Source organism: Cololabis saira, chromosome 13, assembly GCF_033807715.1.
Source record: "Cololabis saira isolate AMF1-May2022 chromosome 13, fColSai1.1, whole genome shotgun sequence".
NCBI classification, from domain to species: Eukaryota; Metazoa; Chordata; class Actinopteri; order Beloniformes; family Belonidae; genus Cololabis; species Cololabis saira.
The window spans coordinates 45,984,079-46,005,627 of NC_084599.1; the positions used below are offsets into that span (position 1 = coordinate 45,984,079).

The 21,549-nt window shown below is 47.0% G+C and overlaps 17 non-coding genes across 17 annotated transcripts; all 17 read left to right on the forward strand.

Moving 5' to 3' along the window:
• Positions 1 to 743: 743 nt before the first annotated feature.
• trnav-cac (transfer RNA valine (anticodon CAC)) lies at positions 744 to 816 on the forward strand. Its single transcript has one exon. It is a non-coding gene; the product is annotated as a tRNA-Val (tRNA).
• A 999-nt stretch (positions 817 to 1,815) lies between these two features.
• On the forward strand, positions 1,816 to 1,888 carry trnav-cac (transfer RNA valine (anticodon CAC)). Its single transcript has one exon. It is a non-coding gene; the product is annotated as a tRNA-Val (tRNA).
• A 1,008-nt stretch (positions 1,889 to 2,896) lies between these two features.
• On the forward strand, positions 2,897 to 2,969 carry trnav-cac (transfer RNA valine (anticodon CAC)). Its single transcript has one exon. It is a non-coding gene; the product is annotated as a tRNA-Val (tRNA).
• Positions 2,970 to 3,970: 1,001 nt separating this feature from the next.
• Positions 3,971 to 4,043, forward strand: trnav-cac (transfer RNA valine (anticodon CAC)). The gene has a single exon. It is a non-coding gene; the product is annotated as a tRNA-Val (tRNA).
• Positions 4,044 to 5,051: 1,008 nt separating this feature from the next.
• Positions 5,052 to 5,124, forward strand: trnav-cac (transfer RNA valine (anticodon CAC)). The gene has a single exon. It is a non-coding gene; the product is annotated as a tRNA-Val (tRNA).
• Positions 5,125 to 6,125: 1,001 nt separating this feature from the next.
• On the forward strand, positions 6,126 to 6,198 carry trnav-cac (transfer RNA valine (anticodon CAC)). The gene has a single exon. It is a non-coding gene; the product is annotated as a tRNA-Val (tRNA).
• Positions 6,199 to 7,199: 1,001 nt separating this feature from the next.
• On the forward strand, positions 7,200 to 7,272 carry trnav-cac (transfer RNA valine (anticodon CAC)). The gene has a single exon. It is a non-coding gene; the product is annotated as a tRNA-Val (tRNA).
• Positions 7,273 to 8,274: 1,002 nt separating this feature from the next.
• On the forward strand, positions 8,275 to 8,347 carry trnav-cac (transfer RNA valine (anticodon CAC)). The gene has a single exon. It is a non-coding gene; the product is annotated as a tRNA-Val (tRNA).
• A 1,002-nt stretch (positions 8,348 to 9,349) lies between these two features.
• On the forward strand, positions 9,350 to 9,422 carry trnav-cac (transfer RNA valine (anticodon CAC)). The gene has a single exon. It is a non-coding gene; the product is annotated as a tRNA-Val (tRNA).
• Positions 9,423 to 10,424: 1,002 nt separating this feature from the next.
• Positions 10,425 to 10,497, forward strand: trnav-cac (transfer RNA valine (anticodon CAC)). The gene has a single exon. It is a non-coding gene; the product is annotated as a tRNA-Val (tRNA).
• A 1,001-nt stretch (positions 10,498 to 11,498) lies between these two features.
• On the forward strand, positions 11,499 to 11,571 carry trnav-cac (transfer RNA valine (anticodon CAC)). Its single transcript has one exon. It is a non-coding gene; the product is annotated as a tRNA-Val (tRNA).
• A 3,150-nt stretch (positions 11,572 to 14,721) lies between these two features.
• trnav-cac (transfer RNA valine (anticodon CAC)) lies at positions 14,722 to 14,794 on the forward strand. The gene has a single exon. It is a non-coding gene; the product is annotated as a tRNA-Val (tRNA).
• A 1,002-nt stretch (positions 14,795 to 15,796) lies between these two features.
• trnav-cac (transfer RNA valine (anticodon CAC)) lies at positions 15,797 to 15,869 on the forward strand. The gene has a single exon. It is a non-coding gene; the product is annotated as a tRNA-Val (tRNA).
• Positions 15,870 to 17,944: 2,075 nt separating this feature from the next.
• On the forward strand, positions 17,945 to 18,017 carry trnav-cac (transfer RNA valine (anticodon CAC)). Its single transcript has one exon. It is a non-coding gene; the product is annotated as a tRNA-Val (tRNA).
• Positions 18,018 to 19,019: 1,002 nt separating this feature from the next.
• trnav-cac (transfer RNA valine (anticodon CAC)) lies at positions 19,020 to 19,092 on the forward strand. The gene has a single exon. It is a non-coding gene; the product is annotated as a tRNA-Val (tRNA).
• A 1,002-nt stretch (positions 19,093 to 20,094) lies between these two features.
• On the forward strand, positions 20,095 to 20,167 carry trnav-cac (transfer RNA valine (anticodon CAC)). Its single transcript has one exon. It is a non-coding gene; the product is annotated as a tRNA-Val (tRNA).
• A 1,002-nt stretch (positions 20,168 to 21,169) lies between these two features.
• On the forward strand, positions 21,170 to 21,242 carry trnav-cac (transfer RNA valine (anticodon CAC)). The gene has a single exon. It is a non-coding gene; the product is annotated as a tRNA-Val (tRNA).
• The last annotated feature ends 307 nt before the right edge of the window (positions 21,243 to 21,549 follow it).

Here is a 21,549-nt window from a genome sequence, read left to right on the forward strand (position 1 = left end):
GCAAACTTTGATCCTAGCGCACGTTTTGAAGATATGGGGAACTGGCGACGCAGACGGTGAGGTGGTGAAATGAAGCCAGATTCATGTCATACTTTTCATGTCATCACATATCAGATTTATAATATAATAGCGCTTATCGTGTCCATCTGTGTTTGAAGCACAGCATCAGTCAGGACACGGCTGTCGTGCCAAAAAGTGATTGCCTACCGACTTTGGACACCCCTGGTCTAAAGTTTAGACTCTAAACTCTCTTGTGGTGGTCTCGGACTCGTATTATGAACCGTGAGCGAGCGCCACATGGCACCTTCAAAACAGACATGGGAGTTTGGCGGACCGCAACCGGAGAAAATTACTTTTCTACGTCCGAAAAGGTTCTTCCAGAAAGTGGTTTAGAGCACGTTTCAGCCCATTTGGGACACAGTGAAATACGTTTGTAAGGAAGTATAAAACATTTTTATTGGTTATATCTGGGGAATCAGCCGAGAATCGCGCGGCTTCATCCGCATTCCCGTTGCGTTGAGGCGGCGGAGAGCCAGCGGAAAGGTGGTAATCTCCTATTGCAGCATTGGGTATTTCAAAGTTGCAGCACAATCCTTTGGATTGGTGCAATTACTTCGTCAGCTGTAATCAGGAACTTCTTTGAACTTTAACTTGACCTGCAGTATCCATCTTGCTGTCAAAATGGTAGCAGATATTTTTTATAGTATTTTTTTGATTATGCCCACCGTTTTCAAAGCATGTCAGTTTCTGTAGTGTAGTGGTTATCACATTCGCCTCACACGCGAAAGGTCCCCTGTTCGAAACTGGGCGGAAACATGTATGACTTTACAATAACATTATTCTGACTTGGAAAACCACTGCAGTCCTGCTCTTGGTGGACAGGAAGGCAGACCATCTCTTTCTCGCATTGGGTCTTGTGAAGAAATGCATTTTTGTTGCACTTCCACAACTGACCAAGAGCCAGTCATTCTCCTTTCACCTACACTTTAAATGTCCAAATTTGCAGGAAAAAAAGAAACACAATTGCCTGAAACAGGCTGAGGGCTGGTTTCTCAGCCCTGGAAGGTCCTAAAGAGGTGAAACAACCATGGATGAGCACCTTTGGGGTCCCAGAGACCCCGCTGGAGGTCCTCTAAAATTCATGAGAACCGGGCCGAGGACCGGGACTTCCAGCCGACCGAGTACGAGAAAGGCGCACCGTCTTCGGACACTTTTTCGTCGATCCCCGGTCCTCGGCTGGAAGTCCCGACCCGAGCGATTTAGCGTTCAAAATTTGGCCGAAAGACGCTGTTCTACCCTCCAGAACATTCTAAACTCTGTCGTTGTGTTCTCGGACTCGTATTACGAACCGTGAACGAGCGCCGCATGGCACCTTCATAACAGACATGGGAGTTTGGCGGACCGCGACCGGAGAAAATTACTAATTTCCACGTCCGAAAAGGTTCTTCCAGAAAGTGGTTTAGAGCACGTTTCAGACCAATTGGAACACAGTGAAAAAGGTTTGTAGGAAAGTATAAAACATTTTTATTGGTTATATCTGGGGAACCAGCCGAGAATCGCGCGGCTTCACCCACATTGCCCTTGCACTGAGGTGGCGGAGAGCCAGCGGAAAGGTGGTAATCTCCTGTTGCAGCATTGGGTATCTCAAAGTTGCAGCACAATCCTTTGGATTGGTGCAATTACTTTGTCAGCTGTAATCAGAAACTTCTTTGAACTATGACTTGACCTGCAGTATCCATCTTGCTGTCAAGAATTGTGGCAAGAGATTTTTTATAGTATTTTTTTGATTATGCCCGCCTTTTTCAAAGCATGTCAGTTTCCGTAGTGTAGTGGTTATCACGTTCGCCTCACACGCGAAAGGTCCCCTGTTCGAAACTGGGTGGAAACATGTATGACTTTACAATAACATTTTCTGGACTTGGAAAACCACTGGAGTCATCTTCTTGGTGCACAGGGACAGGAAGGCAGACCATCTCTTTCTCGCATTGGGTCTTGTGAAGAAATGCATTTTTGTTGCACTTCCACAACTGACCAAGAACCAGTCATTCTCCTTTCACCTACACTTTAAATGTCCAAATTTGCAGGAAAAAAAGAAACATAACTGCCTGAAACAGGCTGAGGGCTGGTTTCTCAGCCCTGGAAGGTCCCAAAGAGGTGAAACAACCGTGGATGAGCATCTTTGGGGTCCCAGAGATCTCGCTGGAGATCCTCTAAAATTCATGAGAACCGGGCCGAGGACCGGGACTTCCAGCCGACCAAGTCCGAGAAAGGTGCACCGTCTTCGGACACTTTTTCGTCGATCCCCAGTCCTCGGCTGGAAGTCCCGACCCGAGCGATTTAGCGTTCAAAACTCTGGCCGAAAGACGCTGTTCTACCCTCCAGAACATTCTAAACTCTGTCGTGGTGTTCTCGGACTCGTATTACGAACCGTGAACGAGCGCCACATGGCACCTTCATAACAGACATGGGAGTTTTGCGGACCGCGACCGGAGAAAATTACCAATTTCCACGTCCGAAAAGGTTCTTCCAGAAAGTGGTTTATAGCACGTTTCAGACCAATTGGAACACAGTGAAATAGGTTTGTAGGAAAGTATAAAACATTTTTATTGGTTATATCTGGATGAACCAGCCGAGAATCGGGCGGCTTCATCCACATTCCCCTTGCGCTGAGGTGGCGGAGAGGCAACGGAAAGGTGGTAATCTCCTGTTGCAGCATTGGGTATCTCAAAGTTGCAGCACAATCCTTTGGATTGGTGCAATTACTTTGTCAGCTGTAATCAGAAACTTCTTTGAACTTTGACTTGACCTGCAGTATCTATCTTGCTGTCAAGAATTGTAGAAAGATATCTTTTATAGTATTTTTTTTGATTATGCCCGCCTTTTTCAAAGCATGTCAGTTTCCGTAGTGTAGTGGTTATCACGTTCGCCTCACACGCGAAAGGTCCCCTGTTCGAAACTGGGCGGAAACATGTATGACTTTACAATAACATTATTCTGACTTGGAAAACCACTGCAGTCCTGCTCTTGGTGGACAGGAAGGCAGACCATCTCTTTCTCGCATTGGGTCTCGTGAAGAAATGCATTTTTGTTGCACTTCCACAACTGACCAAGAGCCAGTCATTCTCCTTTCACCTACACTTTAAATGTCCAAATTTGCAGGAAAAAAAGAAACATAACTGCCTGAAACAGGTTGAGGGCTGGTTTCTCAGCCCTGGAAGGTCCTAGAGTGGTGAAACAACCGTGGATGAGCATCTTTGGGGTCCCAGAGACCCCGCTGGAGGTCCTCTAAAATTCATGAGAACCGGGCCGAGGACCGGGACTTCCAGCCGACCGAGTCCGAGAAAGGCGCACCGTCTTCGGACACTTTTTCGTCGATCCCCGGTCCTCGGCTGGAAGTCCCGACCCGAGCGATTTAGCGTTCAAAACTCTGGCCGAAAGACGCTGTTCTACTCTCCAGAACATTCGAAACTCTGTCGTGGTGTTCTCGGACTCGTATTACGAACCGTGAACGAGCGCCACATGGCACCTTCATAACAGACATGGGAGTTTGGCGGACCGCGACCGGAGAAAATTACTAATTTCCACGTCCGAAAAGGTTCTTCCAGAAAGTGGTTTATAGCACGTTTCAGACCAATTGGAACACAGTTAAATAGGTTTGTAGGAAAGTATAAAACATTTTTATTGGTTATATCCGGATGAACCAGCCGAGAATCGCGCGGCTTCATCCACATTCCCCTTGCACTGAGGTGGCGGAGAGGCAACGGAAAGGTGGTAATCTCCTGTTGCAGCATTGGGTATCTCAAAGTTGCAGCACAATCCTTTGGATTGGTGCAATTACTTTGTCAGCTGTAATCAGAAACTTCTTTGAACTATGACTTGACCTGCAGTATCCATCTTGCTGTCAAGAATTGTGGCAAGAGATTTTTTATAGTATTTTTTTGATTATGCCCGCCTTTTTCAAAGCATGTCAGTTTCCGTAGTGTAGTGGTTATCACGTTCGCCTCACACGCGAAAGGTCCCCTGTTCGAAACTGGGTGGAAACATGTATGACTTTACAATAACATTTTCTGGACTTGGAAAACCACTGGAGTCATCTTCTTGGTGCACAGGGACAGGAAGGCAGACCCTCTCTTTCTGGCATTGGGTCTCGTGAAGAAATGCATTTTTGTTGCACTTCCACAACTGACCAAGAGCCAGTCATTCTCCTTTCACCTACACTTTAAATGTCCAAATTTGCAGGAAAAAAAGAAACATAACTGCCTGAAACAGGTTGAGGGCTGGTTTCTCAGCCCTGGAAGGTCCAAGAGTGGTGAAACAACCGTGGATGAGCGTCTTTGGGGTCCCAGAGACCCCGCTGGAGGTCCTCTAAAATTCATGAGAACCGGGCCGAGGACCGGGACTTCCAGCCGACCGAGTCCGAGAAAGGCGCACCGTCTTCGTACACTTTTTCGTCGATCACCGGTCCTCGGCTGGAAGTCCCGACCCGAGCGATTTAGCGTTCAAAACTCTGGCCGAAAGACGCTGTTCTACCCTCCAGAACATTCGAAACTCTGTCGTGGTGTTCTCGGACTCGTATTACGAACCGTGAACGAGCGCCACATGGCACCTTCATAACAGACATGGGAGTTTGGCGGACCGCGACCGGCGAAAATTACTAATTTCCACGTCCGAAAAGGTTCTTCCAGAAAGTGGTTTATAGCACGTTTCAGACCAATTGGAACACAGTTAAATAGGTTTGTAGGAAAGTATAAAACATTTTTATTGGTTATATCCGGATGAACCAGCCGAGAATCGCGCGGCTTCATCCACATTCCCCTTGCACTGAGGTGGCGGAGAGGCAACGGAAAGGTGGTAATCTCCTGTTGCAGCATTGGGTATCTCAAAGTTGCAGCACAATCCTTTGGATTGGTGCAATTACTTTGTCAGCTGTAATCAGAAACTTCTTTGAAATTTGACTTGACCTGCAGTATCCATCTTGCTGTCAAGAATTGTAGAAAGATATCTTTTATAGTATTTTTTTTGATTATGCCCGCCTTTGTCAAAGCATGTCAGTTTCCGTAGTGTAGTGGTTATCACGTTCGCCTCACACGCGAAAGGTCCCCTGTTCGAAACTGGGCAGAAACATGTATGACTTTACAATAACATTATTCTGACTTGGAAAACCACTGCAGTCCTGCTCTTGGTGGACAGGAAGGCAGACCATCTCTTTCTCACATTGCGTCTCGTGAAGAAATGCATTTTTGTTGCACTTCCACAACTGACCAAGAGCCAGTCATTCTCCTTTCACCTACACTTTAAATGTCCAAATTTGCAGGAAAAAAAGAAACATAACTGCCTGAAACAGGTTGAGGGCTGGTTTCTCAGCCCTGGAAGGTCCTAGAGTGGTGAAACAACCGTGGATGAGCATCTTTGGGGTCCCAGAGACCCCGCTGGAGGTCCTCTAAAATTCATGAGAACCGGGCCGAGGACCGGGACTTCCAGCCGACCGAGTCCGAGAAAGGCGCACCGTCTTCGGACACTTTTTCGTCGATCCCCGGTCCTCGGCTGGAAGTCCCGACCCGAGCGATTTAGCGTTCAAAACTCTGGCCGAAAGACGCTGTTCTACCCTCCAGAACATTCGAAACTCTGTCGTGGTGTTCTCGGACTCGTATTACGAACCGTGAACGAGCGCCACATGGCACCTTCATAACAGACATGGGAGTTTGGCGGACCGCGACCGGAGAAAATTACTAATTTCCACGTCCGAAAAGGTTCTTCCAGAAAGTGGCTTATAGCACGTTTCAGACCAATTGGAACACAGTGAAATAGGTTTGTAGGAAAGTATAAAACATTTTTATTGGTTATATCTGGATGAACCAGCCGAGAATCGGGCGGCTTCATCCACATTCCCCTTGCACTGAGGTGGCGGAGAGCCAGCGGAAAGGTGGTTATCTCCTGTTGCAGCATTGGGTATCTCAAAGTTGCAGCACAATCCTTTGGATTGGTGCAATTACTTTGTCAGCTGTAATCAGAAACTTCTTTGAAATTTGACTTGACCTGCAGTATCCATCTTGCTGTCAAGAATTGTAGAAAGATATTTTTTATAGTATTTTTTTTATTATGCCCGCCTTTTGCAAAGCATGTCAGTTTCCGTAGTGTAGTGGTTATCACGTTCGCCTCACATGCGAAAGGTCCCCTGTTCGAAACTGGGCGGAAACATGTATGACTTTACAATAAAATTATTCTGACTTGGAAAACCACTGCAGTCCTGCTCTTGGTGGACAGGAAGGCAGACCCTCACTTTCTGGCATTGGGTCTCGTGAAGAAATGCATTTTTGTTGCACTTCCACAACTGACCGAGAGCCAGTCATTCTCCTTTGACCTACACTTTAAATGTCCAAATTTGCAGGAAAAAAAGAAACATAACTGCCTGAAACAGGTTGAGGGCTGGTTTCTCAGCCCTGGAAGGTCCTAGAGTGGTGAAACAACCGTGGATGAGCGTCTTTGGGGTCCCAGAGACCCCGCTGGAGGTCCTCTAAAATTCATGAGAACCGGGCCGAGGACCGGGACTTCCAGCCGACCGAGTCCGAGAAAGGCGCACCGTCTTCGGACACTTTTTCGTCGATCCCCGGTCCTCGGCTGGAAGTCCCGACCCGAGCGATTTAGCGTTCAAAACTCTGGCCGAAAGACGCTGTTCTACCCTCCAGAACATTAGAAACTCTGTCGTGGTGTTCTCGGACTCGTATTACGAACCGTGAACGAGCGCCACATGGCACCTTCATAACAGACATGGGAGTTTGGCGGACCGCGACCGGAGAAAATTACTAATTTCCACGTCCGAAAAGGTTCTTCCAGAAAGTGGCTTATAGCACGTTTCAGACCAATTGGAACACAGTGAAATAGGTTTGTAGGAAAGTATAAAACATTTTTATTGGTTATATCTGGATGAACCAGCCGAGAATCGGGCGCCTTCATCCACATTCCCCTTGCACTGAGGTGGCGCAGAGGCAACGGAAAGGTGGTAATCTCCTGTTGCAGCATTGGGTATCTCAAAGTTGCAGCACAATCCTTTGGATTGGTGCAATTACTTTGTCAGCTGTAATCAGAAACTTCTTTGAAATTTGACTTGACCTGCAGTATCCATCTTGCTGTCAAGAATTGTAGAAAGATATTTTTTATAGTATTTTTTTGATTATGCCCGCCTTTTTCAAAGCATGTCAGTTTCCGTAGTGTAGTGGTTATCACGTTCGCCTCACACGCGAAAGGTCCCCTGTTCGAAACTGGGCGGAAACATGTATGACTTTACAATAAAATTATTCTGACTTGGAAAACCACTGCAGTCCTGCTCTTGGTGGACAGGAAGGCAGACCCTCTCTTTCTGGCATTGGGTCTCGTGAAGAAATGCATTTTTGTTGCACTTCCACAACTGACCAAGAGCCAGTCATTCTCCTTTCACCTACACTTTAAATGTCCAAATTTTGAAGGAAAAAAAGAAACATAACTGCCTGAAACAGGTTGAGGGCTTGTTTCTCAGCCCTGGAAGGTCCTAGAGTGGTGAAACAACCGTGGATGAGCATCTTTGGGGTCCCAGAGACCCCGCTGGAGGTCCTCTAAAATTCATGAGAACCGGGCCGAGGACCGGGACTTCCAGCCGACCGAGTCCGAGAAAGGCGCACCGTCTTCGGACACTTTTTCGTCGATCCCCGGTCCTCGGCTGGAAGTCCCGACCCGAGCGATTTAGCGTTCAAAACTCTGGCCGAAAGACGCTGTTCTACTCTCCAGAACATTCGAAACTCTGTCGTGGTGTTCTCGGACTCGTATTACGAACCGTGAACGAGCGCCACATGGCACCTTCATAACAGACATGGGAGTTTGGCGGACCGCGACCAGAGAAAATTACTAATTTCCACGTCCGAAAAGGTTCTTCCAGAAAGTGGTTTATAGCACGTTTCAGACCAATTGGAACACAGTGAAATAGGTTTGTAGGAAAGTATAAAACATTTGTATTGGTTATATCCGGATGAACCAGCCGAGAATTGCGCAGCTTCATCCACATTCCCATTGCGTTGAGGTGGCGGAGAGCCAGCGGAAAGGTGGTAATCTCCTGTTGCAGCATTGGGTATCTCAAAGTTGCAGCACAATCCTTTGGATTGGTGCAATTACTTTGTCAGCTGTAATCAGAAACTTCTTTGAAATTTGACTTGACCTGCAGTATCCATCTTGCTGTCAAGAATTGTAGAAAGATATCTTTTATAGTATTTTTTTGATTATGCCCGCCTTTTTCAAAGCATGTCAGTTTCCGTAGTGTAGTGGTTATCACGTTCGCCTCACACGCGAAAGGTCCCCTGTTCGAAACTGGGCGGAAACATGTATGACTTTACAATAACATTATTCTGACTTGGAAAACCACTGCAGTCCTGCTCTTGGTGGACAGGAAGGCAGACCATCTCTTTCTCGCATTGGGTCTCGTGAAGAAATGCATTTTTGTTGCACTTCCACAACTGACCAAGAGCCAGTCATTCTCCTTTCACCTACACTTTAAATGTCCAAATTTGCAGGAAAAAAAGAAACATAACTGCCTGAAACAGGTTGAGGGCTGGTTTCTCAGCCCTGGAAGGTCCTAGAGTGGTGAAACATCCGTGGATGAGCATCTTTGGGGTCCCAGAGACCCCGCTGGAGGTCCTCTAAAATTCATGAGAACCGGGCCGAGGACCGGGACTTCCAGCCGACCAAGTCCGAGAAAGGCGCACCGTCTTCGGACACTTTTTCGTCGATCCCCGGTCCTCGGCTGGAAGTCCCGACCCGAGCGATTTAGCGTTCAAAACTCTGGCCGAAAGACGCTGTTCTACCCTCCAGAACATTCGAAACTCTGTCGTGGTGTTCTCGGACTCGTATTACGAACCGTGAACGAGCGCCACATGGCACCTTCATAACAGACATGGGAGTTTGGCGGACCGCGACCGGAGAAAATTACTAATTTCCACGTCCGAAAAGGTTCTTCCAGAAAGTGGTTTATAGCACGTTTCAGACCAATTGGAACACAGTGAAATAGGTTTGTAGGAAAGTATAAAACATTTTTATTGGTTATATCAGGATGAACCAGCCGAGAATCGCGCGGCTTCATCCACATTCCCCTTGCACTGAGGTGGCGGAGAGGCAACGGAAAGGTGGTAATCTCCTGTTGCAGCATTGGGTATCTCAAAGTTGCAGCACAATCCTTTGGATTGGTGCAATTACTTTGTCAGCTGTAATCAGAAACTTCTTTGAAATTTGACTTGACCTGCAGTATCCATCTTGCTGTCAAAAATTGTAGAAAGATATCTTTTATAGTATTTTTTTTGATTATGCCCGCCTTTTTCAAAGCATGTCAGTTTCCGTAGTGTAGTGGTTATCACGTTCGCCTCACACGCGAAAGGTCCCCTGTTCGAAACTGGGCGGAAACATGTATGACTTTACAATAACATTATTCTGACTTGGAAAACCACTGCAGTCCTGCTCTTGGTGGACAGGAAGGCAGACCATCTCTTTCTCGCATTGGGTCTCGTGAAGAAATGCATTTTTGTTGCACTTCCACAACTGACCAAGAGCCAGTCATTCTCCTTTCACCTACACTTTAAATGTCCAAATTTGCAGGAAAAAAAGAAACATAACTGCCTGAAACAGGTTGAGGGCTGGTTTCTCAGCCCTGGAAGGTCCTAGAGTGGTGAAACAACCGTGGATGAGCATCTTTGGGGTCCCAGAGACCCCGCTGGAGGTCCTCTAAAATTCATGAGAACCGGGCCGAGGACCGGGACTTCCAGCCGACCGAGTCCGAGAAAGGCGCACCGTCTTCGGACACTTTTTCGTCGATCCCCGGTCCTCGGCTGGAAGTCCCGACCCGAGCGATTTAGCGTTCAAAACTCTGGCCGAAAGACGCTGTTCTACCCTCCAGAACATTCGAAACTCTGTCGTGGTGTTTTCGGACTCGTATTACGAACCGTGAACGAGCGCCACATGGCACCTTCATAACAGACATGGGAGTTTGGCGGACCGCGACCGGAGAAAATTACTAATTTCCACGTCCGAAAAGGTTCTTCCAGAAAGTGGTTTATAGCACGTTTCAGACCAATTGGAACACAGTGAAATAGGTTTCTAGGAAAGTATAAAACATTTTTATTGGTTATATCCGGATGAACCAGCCGAGAATCGCGCGGCTTCATCCACATTCCCCTTGCACTGAGGTGGCGGAGAGGCAACGGAAAGGTGGTAATCTCCTGTTGCAGCATTGGGTATCTCAAAGTTGCAGCACAATCCTTTGGATTGGTGCAATTACTTTGTCAGCTGTAATCAGAAACTTCTTTGAAATTTGACTTGACCTGCAGTATCCATCTTGCTGTCAAAAATTGTAGAAAGATATCTTTTATAGTATTTTTTTTTATTATGCCCGCCTTTTTCAGAGCATGTCAGTTTCCGTAGTGTAGTGGTTATCACGTTCGCCTCACACGCGAAAGGTCCCCTGTTCGAAACTGGGCGGAAACATGTATGACTTTACAATAACATTATTCTGACTTGGAAAACCACTGCAGTCCTGCTCTTGGTGGACAGGAAGGCAGACCATCTCTTTCTCGCATTGGGTCTCGTGAAGAAATGCATTTTTGTTGCACTTCCACAACTGACCAAGAGCCAGTCATTCTCCTTTCACCTACACTTTAAATGTCCAAATTTGCAGGAAAAAAAGAAACATAACTGCCTGAAACAGGTTGAGGGCTGGTTTCTCAGCCCTGGAAGGTCCTAGAGTGGTGAAACAACCGTGGATGAGCATCTTTGGGGTCCCAGAGACCCCGCTGGAGGTCCTCTAAAATTCATGAGAACCGGGCCGAGGACCGGGACTTCCAGCCGACCGAGTACGAGAAAGGCGCACCGTCTTCGGACACTTTTTCGTCGATCCCCGGTCCTCGGCTGGAAGTCCCGACCCGAGCGATTTAGCGTTCAAAACTCTGGCCGAAAGACGCTGTTCTACCCTCCAGAACATTCGAAACTCTGTCGTGGTGTTTTCGGACTCGTATTACGAACCGTGAACGAGCGCCACATGGCACCTTCATAACAGACATGGGAGTTTGGCGGACCGCGACCGGAGAAAATTACTAATTTCCACGTCCGAAAAGGTTCTTCCAGAAAGTGGTTTATAGCACGTTTCAGACCAATTGGAACACAGTGAAATAGGTTTGTAGGAAAGTATAAAACATTTTTATTGGTTATATCCGGATGAACCAGCCGAGAATCGCGCGGCTTCATCCACATTCCCCTTGCACTGAGGTGGCGGAGAGGCAACGGAAAGGTGGTAATCTCCTGTTGCAGCATTGGGTATCTCAAAGTTGCAGCACAATCCTTTGGATTGGTGCAATTACTTTGTCAGCTGTAATCAGAAACTTCTTTGAAATTTGACTTGACCTGCAGTATCCATCTTGCTGTCAAGAATTGTAGAAATATATTTTTTATAGTATTTTTTTGATTATGCCCGCCTTTTTCAAAGCATGTCAGTTTCCGTAGTGTAGTGGTTATCACGTTCGCCTCACATGCGAAAGGTCCCCTGTTCGAAACTGGGCGGAAACATGTATGACTTTACAATAACATTATTCTGACTTGGAAAACCACTGCAGTCCTGCTCTTGGTGGACAGGAAGGCAGACCATCTCTTTCTCGCATTGCGTCTCGTGAAGAAATGCATTTTTGTTGCACTTCCACAACTGACCAAGAGCCAGTCATTCTCCTTTCACCTAAACTTTAAATGTCCAAATTTGCAGGAAAAAAAGAAACATAACTGCCTGAAACAGGTTGAGGGCTGGTTTCTCAGCCCTGGAAGGTCCTAGAGGGGTGAAACAACCGTGGATGAGCATCTTTGGGGTCCCAGAGACCCCGCTGGAGGTCCTCTAAAATTCATGAGAACCGGGCCGAGGACCGGGACTTCCAGCCGACCGAGTCCGAGAAAGGCGCACCGTCTTCGGACACTTTTTCGTCGATCCCCGGTCCTCGGCTGGAAGTCCCGACCCGAGCGATTTAGCGTTCAAAACTCTGGCCGAAGGACGCTGTTCTACCCTCCAGAACATTCGAAACTCTGTCGTGGTGTTTTCGGACTCGTATTACGAACCGTGAACGAGCGCCACATGGCACCTTCATAACAGACATGGGAGTTTGGCGGACCGCGACCGGAGAAAATTACTAATTTCCACTTCCGAAAAGGTTCTTCCAGAAAGTGGTTTATAGCACGTTTCAGACCAATTGGAACACAGTGAAATAGGTTTGTAGGAAAGTATAAAACATTTTTATTGGTTATATCCGGATGAACCAGCCGAGAATCGCGCGGCTTCATCCACATTCCCCTTGCACTGAGGTGGCGGAGAGGCAACGGAAAGGTGGTAATCTCCTGTTGCAGCATTGGGTATCTCAAAGTTGCAGCACAATCCTTTGGATTGGTGCAATTACTTTGTCAGCTGTAATCAGAAACTTCTTTGAAATTTGACTTGACCTGCAGTATCCATCTTGCTGTCAAGAATTGTAGAAATATATTTTTTATAGTATTTTTTTGATTATGCCCGCCTTTTTCAAAGCATGTCAGTTTCCGTAGTGTAGTGGTTATCACGTTAGCCTCACACGCGAAAGGTCCCCTGTTCGAAACTGGGCGGAAACATGTATGACTTTACAATAACATTATTCTGACTTGGAAAACCACTGCAGTCCTGCTCTTGGTGGACAGGAAGGCAGACCATCTCTTTCTCGCATTGGGTCTCGTGAAGAAATGCATTTTTGTTGCACTTCCACAACTGACCAAGAGCCAGTCATTCTCCTTTCACCTACACTTTAAATGTCCAAATTTGCAGGAAAAAAAGAAACATAACTGCCTGAAACAGGTTGAGGGCTGGTTTCTCAGCCCTGGAAGGTCCTAGAGTGGTGAAACAACCGTGGATGAGCATCTTTGGGGTCCCAGAGACCCCGCTGGAGGTCCTCTAAAATTCATGAGAACCGGGCCGAGGACCGGGACTTCCAGCCGACCGAGTCCGAGAAAGGCGCACCGTCTTCGGAAACTTTTTCGTCGATCCCCGGTCCTCGGCTGGAAGTCCCGACCCGAGCGATTTAGCGTTCAAAACTCTGGCCGAAAGACGCTGTTCTACCCTCCAGAACATTCGAAACTCTGTCGTGGTGTTTTCGGACTCGTATTACGAACCGTGAACGAGCGCCACATGGCACCTTCATAACAGACATGGGAGTTTGGCGGACCGCGACCGGAGAAAATTACTAATTTCCACTTCCGAAAAGGTTCTTCCAGAAAGTGGTTTATAGCACGTTTCAGACCAATTGGAACACAGTGAAATAGGTTTGTAGGAAAGTATAAAACATTTTTATTGGTTATATCCGGATGAACCAGCCGAGAATCGCGCGGCTTCATCCACATTCCCCTTGCACTGAGGTGGCGGAGAGGCAACGGAAAGGTGGTAATCTCCTGTTGCAGCATTGGGTATCTCAAAGTTGCAGCACAATCCTTTGGATTGGTGCAATTACTTTGTCAGCTGTAATCAGAAACTTCTTTGAAATTTGACTTGACCTGCAGTATCCATCTTGCTGTCAAGAATTGTAGAAATATATTTTTTATAGTATTTTTTTGATTATGCCCGCCTTTTTCAAAGCATGTCAGTTTCCGTAGTGTAGTGGTTATCACGTTAGCCTCACACGCGAAAGGTCCCCTGTTCGAAACTGGGCGGAAACATGTATGACTTTACAATAACATTATTCTGACTTGGAAAACCACTGCAGTCCTGCTCTTGGTGGACAGGAAGGCAGACCATCTCTTTCTCGCATTGGGTCTCGTGAAGAAATGCATTTTTGTTGCACTTCCACAACTGACCAAGAGCCAGTCATTCTCCTTTCACCTACACTTTAAATGTCCAAATTTGCAGGAAAAAAAGAAACATAACTGCCTGAAACAGGTTGAGGGCTGGTTTCTCAGCCCTGGAAGGTCCTAGAGTGGTGAAACAACCGTGGATGAGCATCTTTGGGGTCCCAGAGACCCCGCTGGAGGTCCTCTAAAATTCATGAGAACCGGGCCGAGGACCGGGACTTCCAGCCGACCGAGTCCGAGAAAGGCGCACCGTCTTCGGAAACTTTTTCGTCGATCCCCGGTCCTCGGCTGGAAGTCCCGACCCGAGCGATTTAGCGTTCAAAACTCTGGCCGAAAGACGCTGTTCTACCCTCCAGAACATTCGAAACTCTGTCGTGGTGTTTTCGGACTCGTATTACGAACCGTGAACGAGCGCCACATGGCACCTTCATAACAGACATGGGAGTTTGGCGGACCGCGACCGGAGAAAATTACTAATTTCCACGTCCGAAAAGGTTCTTCCAGAAAGTGGTTTATAGCACGTTTCAGACCAATTGGAACACAGTGAAATAGGTTTGTAGGAAAGTATAAAACATTTTTATTGGTTATATCCGGATGAACCAGCCGAGAATCGCGCGGCTTCATCCACATTCCCCTTGCACTGAGGTGGCGGAGAGGCAACGGAAAGGTGGTAATCTCCTGTTGCAGCATTGGGTATCTCAAAGTTGCAGCACAATCCTTTGGATTGGTGCAATTACTTTGTCAGCTGTAATCAGAAACTTCTTTGAAATTTGACTTGACCTGCAGTATCCATCTTGCTGTCAAAAATTGTAGAAAGATATCTTTTATAGTATTTTTTTTGATTATGCCCGCCTTTTTCAAAGCATGTCAGTTTCCGTAGTGTAGTGGTTATCACGTTCGCCTCACACGCGAAAGGTCACCTGTTCGAAACTGGGCGGAAACATGTATGACTTTACAATAACATTATTCTGACTTGGAAAACCACTGCAGTCCTGCTCTTGGTGGACAGGAAGGCAGACCATCTCTTTCTCGCATTGGGTCTCGTGAAGAAATGCATTTTTGTTGCACTTCCACAACTGACCAAGAGCCAGTCATTCTCCTTTCACCTACACTTTAAATGTCCAAATTTGCAGGAAAAAAAGAAACATAACTGCCTGAAACAGGTTGAGGGCTGGTTTCTCAGCCCTGGAAGGTCCTAGAGTGGTGAAACAACCGTGGATGAGCATCTTTGGGGTCCCAGAGACCCCGCTGGAGGTCCTCTAAAATTCATGAGAACCGGGCCGAGGACCGGGACTTCCAGCCGACCGAGTCCGAGAAAGGCGCACCGTCTTCGTACACATTTTCGTCGATCCCCGGTCCTCGGCTGGAAGTCCCGACCCGAGCGATTTAGCGTTCAAAACTCTGGCCGAAAGACGCTGTTCTACCCTCCAGAACATTCGAAACTCTGTCGTGGTGTTCTCGGACTCATATTACGAACCGTGAACGAGCGCCACATGGCACCTTCATAACAGACATGGGACTTTGGCGGACCGCGACCGGAGAAAATTACTAATTTCCACGTCCGAAAAGGTTCTTCCAGAAAGTGGTTTATAGCACGTTTCAGACCAATTGGAACACAGTGAAATAGGTTTTTAGGAAAGTATAAAACATTTTTATTGGTTATATCTGGATGAACCAGCCGAGAATCGCGCGGCTTCATCCACATTCCCCTTGCACTGAGGTGGCGGAGAGGCAACGGAAAGGTGGTAATCTCCTGTTGCAGCATTGGGTATCTCAAAGTTGCAGCACAATCCTTTGGATTGGTGCAATTACTTTGTCAGTTGTAATCAGAAACTTCTTTGAAATTTGACTTGACCTGCAGTATCCATCTTGCTGTCAAGAATTGTAGAAAGATATCTTTTATAGTATTTTTTTTGATTATGCCCGCCTTTTTCAAAGCATGTCAGTTTCCGTAGTGTAGTGGTTATCACGTTCGCCTCACACGCGAAAGGTCCCCTGTTCGAAACTGGGCGGAAACATGTATGACTTTACAATAACATTATTCTAACTTGGAAAACCACTGCAGTCCTGCTCTTGGTGGACAGGAAGGCAGACCATCTCTTTCTCGCATTGGGTCTCGTGAAGAAATGCATTTTTGTTGCACTTCCACAACTGACCAAGAGCCAGTCATTCTCCTTTCACCTACACTTTAAATGTCCAAATTTGCAGGAAAAAAAGAAACATAACTGCCTGAAACAGGTTGAGGGCTGGTTTCTCAGCCCTGGAAGGTCCTAGAGTGGTGAAACAACCGTGGATGAGCATCTTTGGGGTCCCAGAGACCCCGCTGGAGGTCCTCTAAAATTCATGAGAACCGGGCCGAGGACCGGGACTTCCAGCCGACCGAGTCCGAGAAAGGCGCACCGTCTTCGGACACTTTTTCGTCGATCCCCGGTACTCGGCTGGAAGTCCCGACCCGAGCGATTTAGCGTTCAAAACTCTGGCCGAAAGACGCTGTTCTACCCTCCAGAACATTCGAAACTCTGTCGTGGTGTTTTCGGACTCGTATTACGAACCGTGAACGAGCGCCACATGGCACCTTCATAACAGACATGGGAGTTTGGCGGACCGCGACCGGAGAAAATTACTAATTTCCACGTCCGAAAAGGTTCTTCCAGAAAGTGGTTGATAGCACGTTTCAGACCAATTGGAACACAGTGAAATAGGTTTCTAGGAAAGTATAAAACATTTTTATTGGTTATATCCGGATGAACCAGCCGAGAATCGCGCGGCTTCATCCACATTCCCCTTGCACTGAGGTGGCGGAGAGGCAACGGAAAGGTGGTAATCTCCTGTTGCAGCATTGGGTATCTCAAAGTTGCAGCACAATCCTTTGGATTGGTGCAATTACTTTGTCAGCTGTAATCAGAAACTTCTTTGAAATTTGACTTGACCTGCAGTATCCATCTTGCTGTCAAGAATTGTAGAAATATATTTTTTATAGTATTTTTTTGATTATGCCCGCCTTTTTCAAGCATGTCAGTTTCCGTAGTGTAGTGTTTATCACGTTCGCTTCACACGCGAAAGGTCCCCTGTTCGAAACTGGGCGGAAACATGTATGACTTTACAATAACATTATTCTGACTTGGAAAACCACTGCAGTCCTGCTCTTGGTGGACAGGAAGGCAGACCATCTCTTTCTCGCATTGGGTCTCGTGAAGAAATGCATTTTTGTTGCACTTCCACAACTGACCAAGAGCCAGTCATTCTCCTTTCACCTAAACTTTAAATGTCCAAATTTGCAGGAAAAAAAGAAACATAACTGCCTGAAACAGGTTGAGGGCTGGTTTCTCAGCCCTGGAAGGTCCTAGAGTGGTGAAACAACCGTGGATGAGCATCTTTGGGGTCCCAGAGACCCCGCTGGAGGTCCTCTAAAATTCATGAGAACCGGGCCGAGGACCGGGACTTCCAGCCGACCGAGTACGAGAAAGGCGCACCGTCTTCGGACACTTTTTCGTCGATCCCCGGTCCTCGGCTGGAAGTCCCGACCCGAGCGATTTAGCGTTCAAAACTCTGGCCGAAAGACGCTGTTCTACCCTCCAGAACATTCGAAACTCTGTCGTGGTGTTTTCGGACTCGTATTACGAACCGTGAACGAGCGCCACATGGCACCTTCATAACAGACATGGGAGTTTGGCGGACCGCGACCGGAGAAAATTACTAATTTCCACGTCCGAAAAGGTTCTTCCAGAAAGTGGTTTATAGCACGTTTCAGACCAATTGGAACACAGTGAAATAGGTTTGTAGGAAAGTATAAAACATTTTTATTGGTTATATCAGGATGAACCAGCCGAGAATCGCGCGGCTTCATCCACATTCCCCTTGCACTGAGGTGGCGGAGAGGCAACGGAAAGGTGGTAATCTCCTGTTGCAGCATTGGGTATCTCAAAGTTGCAGCACAATCCTTTGGATCGGTGCAATTAATTTGTCAGCTGTAATCAGAAACTTCTTTGAAATTTGACTTGACCTGCAGTATCCATCTTGCTGTCAAGAATTGTAGAAAGATATCTTTTATAGTATTTTTTTTGATTATGCCCGCCTTTTTCAAAGCATGTCAGTTTCCGTAGTGTAGTGGTTATCACGTTCGCCTCACACGCGAAAGGTCCCCTGTTCGAAACTGGGCGGAAACATGTATGACTTTACAATAACATTATTCTGACTTGGAAAACCACTGCAGTCCTGCTCTTGGTGGACAGGAAGGCAGACCATCTCTTTCTCGCATTGGGTCTCGTGAAGAAATGCATTTTTGTTGCACTTCCACAACTGACCAAGAGCCAGTCATTCTCCTTTCACCTACACTTTAAATGTCCAAATTTGCAGGAAAAAAAGAAACATAACTGCCTGAAACAGGTTGAGGGCTGGTTTCTCAGCCCTGGAAGGTCCTAGAGTGGTGAAACAACCGTGGATGAGCATCTTTGGGGTCCCAGAGACCCCGCTGGAGGTCCTCTAAAATTCATGAGAACCGGGCCGAGGACCGGGACTTCCAGCCGACCGAGTCCGAGAAAGGCGCACCGTCTTCGGACACTTTTTCGTCGATCCCCGGTCCTCGGCTGGAAGTCCCGACCCGAGCGATTTAGCGTTCAAAACTCTGGCCGAAAGACGCTGTTCTACCCTCCAGAACATTCGAAACTCTGTCGTGGTGTTCTCGGACTCGTATTACGAACCGTGAACGAGCGCCACATGGCACCTTCATAACAGACATGGGAGTTTGGCGGACCGCGACCGGAGAAAATTACTAATTTCCACGTCCGAAAAGGTTCTTCCAGAAAGTGGTTTATAGCACGTTTCAGACCAATTGGAACACAGTGAAATAGGTTTGTAGGAAAGTATAAAACATTTTTATTGGTTATATCAGGATGAACCAGCCGAGAATCGCGCGGCTTCATCCACATTCCCCTTGCACTGAGGTGGCGGAGAGGCAACGGAAAGGTGGTAATCTCCTGTTGCAGCATTGGGTATCTCAAAGTTGCAGCACAATCCTTTGGATCGGTGCAATTACTTTGTCAGCTGTAATCAGAAACTTCTTTGAAATTTGACTTGACCTGCAGTATCCATCTTGCTGTCAAGAATTGTAGAAAGATATCTTTTATAGTATTTTTTTTGATTATGCCCGCCTTTTTCAAAGCATGTCAGTTTCCGTAGTGTAGTGGTTATCACGTTCGCCTCACACGCGAAAGGTCCCCTGTTCGAAACTGGGCGGAAACATGTATGACTTTACAATAACATTATTCTGACTTGGAAAACCACTGCAGTCCTGCTCTTGGTGGACAGGAAGGCAGACCATCTCTTTCTCGCATTGGGTCCCGTGAAGAAATGCATTTTTGTTGCACTTCCACAACTGACCAAGAGCCAGTCATTCTCCTTTCACCTACACTTTAAATGTCCAAATTTGCAGGAAAAAAAGAAACATAACTGCCTGAAACAGGTTGAGGGCTGGTTTCTCAGCCCTGGAAGGTCCTAGAGTGGTGAAACAACCGTGGATGAGCATCTTTGGGGTCCCAGAGACCCCGCTGGAGGTCCTCTAAAATTCATGAGAACCGGGCCGAGGACCGGGACTTCCAGCCGACCGAGTCCGAGAAAGGCGCACCGTCTTCGGACACTTTTTCGTCGATCCCCGGTCCTCGGCTGGAAGTCCCGACCCGAGCGATTTAGCGTTCAAAACTCTGGCCGAAAGACGCTGTTCTACCCTCCAGAACATTCGAAACTCTGTCGTGGTGTTCTCGGACTCGTATTACGAACCGTGAACGAGCGCCACATGGCACCTTCATAACAGACATGGGAGTTTGGCGGACCGCGACCGGAGAAAATTACTAATTTCCACGTCCGAAAAGGTTCTTCCAGAAAGTGGTTTATAGCACGTTTCAGACCAATTGGAACACAGTGAAATAGGTTTGTAGGAAAGTATAAAACATTTTTATTGGTTATATCAGGATGAACCAGCCGAGAATCGCGCGGCTTCATCCACATTCCCCTTGCACTGAGGTGGCGGAGAGGCAACGGAAAGGTGGTAATCTCCTGTTGCAGCATTGGGTATCTCAAAGTTGCAGCACAATCCTTTGGATCGGTGCAATTACTTTGTCAGCTGTAATCAGAAACTTCTTTGAAATTTGACTTGACCTGCAGTATCCATCTTGCTGTCAAGAATTGTAGAAAGATATCTTTTATAGTATTTTTTTTGATTATGCCCGCCTTTTTCAAAGCATGTCAGTTTCCGTAGTGTAGTGGTTATCACGTTCGCCTCACACGCGAAAGGTCCCCTGTTCGAAACTGGGCGGAAACATGTATGACTTTACAATAACATTATTCTGACTTGGAAAACCACTGCAGTCCTGCTCTTGGTGGACAGGAAGGCAGACCATCTCTTTCTCGCATTGGGTCCCGTGAAGAAATGCATTTTTGTTGCACTTCCACAACTGACCAAGAGCCAGTCATTCTCCTTTCACCTACACTTTAAATGTCCAAATTTGCAGGAAAAAAAGAAACATAACTGCCTGAAACAGGTTGAGGGCTGGTTTCTCAGCCCTGGAAGGTCCTAGAGTGGTGAAACAACCGTGGATGAGCATCTTTGGGGTCCCAGAGACCCCGCTGGAGGTCCTCTAAAATTCATGAGAACCGGGCCGAGGACCGGGACTTCCAGCCGACCGAGTCCGAGAAAGGCGCACCGTCTTCGGACACTTTTTCGTCGATCCCCGGTCCTCGGCTGGAAGTCCCGACCCGAGCGATTTAGCGTTCAAAACTCTGGCCGAAAGACGCTGTTCTACCCTCCAGAACATTCGAAACTCTGTCGTGGTGTTCTCGGACTCGTATTACGAACCGTGAACGAGCGCCACATGGCACCTTCATAACAGACATGGGAGTTTGGCGGACCGCGACCGGAGAAAATTACTAATTTCCACGTCCGAAAAGGTTCTTCCAGAAAGTGGTTTATAGCACGTTTCAGACCAATTGGAACACAGTGAAATAGGTTTGTAGGAAAGTATAAAACATTTTTATTGGTTATATCAGGATGAACCAGCCGAGAATCGCGCGGCTTCATCCACATTCCCCTTGCACTGAGGTGGCGGAGAGGCAACGGAAAGGTGGTAATCTCCTGTTGCAGCATTGGGTATCTCAAAGTTGCAGCACAATCCTTTGGATCGGTGCAATTACTTTGTCAGCTGTAATCAGAAACTTCTTTGAAATTTGACTTGACCTGCAGTATCCATCTTGCTGTCAAGAATTGTAGAAAGATATCTTTTATAGTATTTTTTTTGATTATGCCCGCCTTTTTCAAAGCATGTCAGTTTCCGTAGTGTAGTGGTTATCACGTTCGCCTCACACGCGAAAGGTCCCCTGTTCGAAACTGGGCGGAAACATGTATGACTTTACAATAACATTATTCTGACTTGGAAAACCACTGCAGTCCTGCTCTTGGTGGACAGGAAGGCAGACCATCTCTTTCTCGCATTGGGTCCCGTGAAGAAATGCATTTTTGTTGCACTTCCACAACTGACCAAGAGCCAGTCATTCTCCTTTCACCTACACTTTAAATGTCCAAATTTGCAGGAAAAAAAGAAACATAACTGCCTGAAACAGGTTGAGGGCTGGTTTCTCAGCCCTGGAAGGTCCTAGAGTGGTGAAACAACCGTGGATGAGCATCTTTGGGGTCCCAGAGACCCCGCT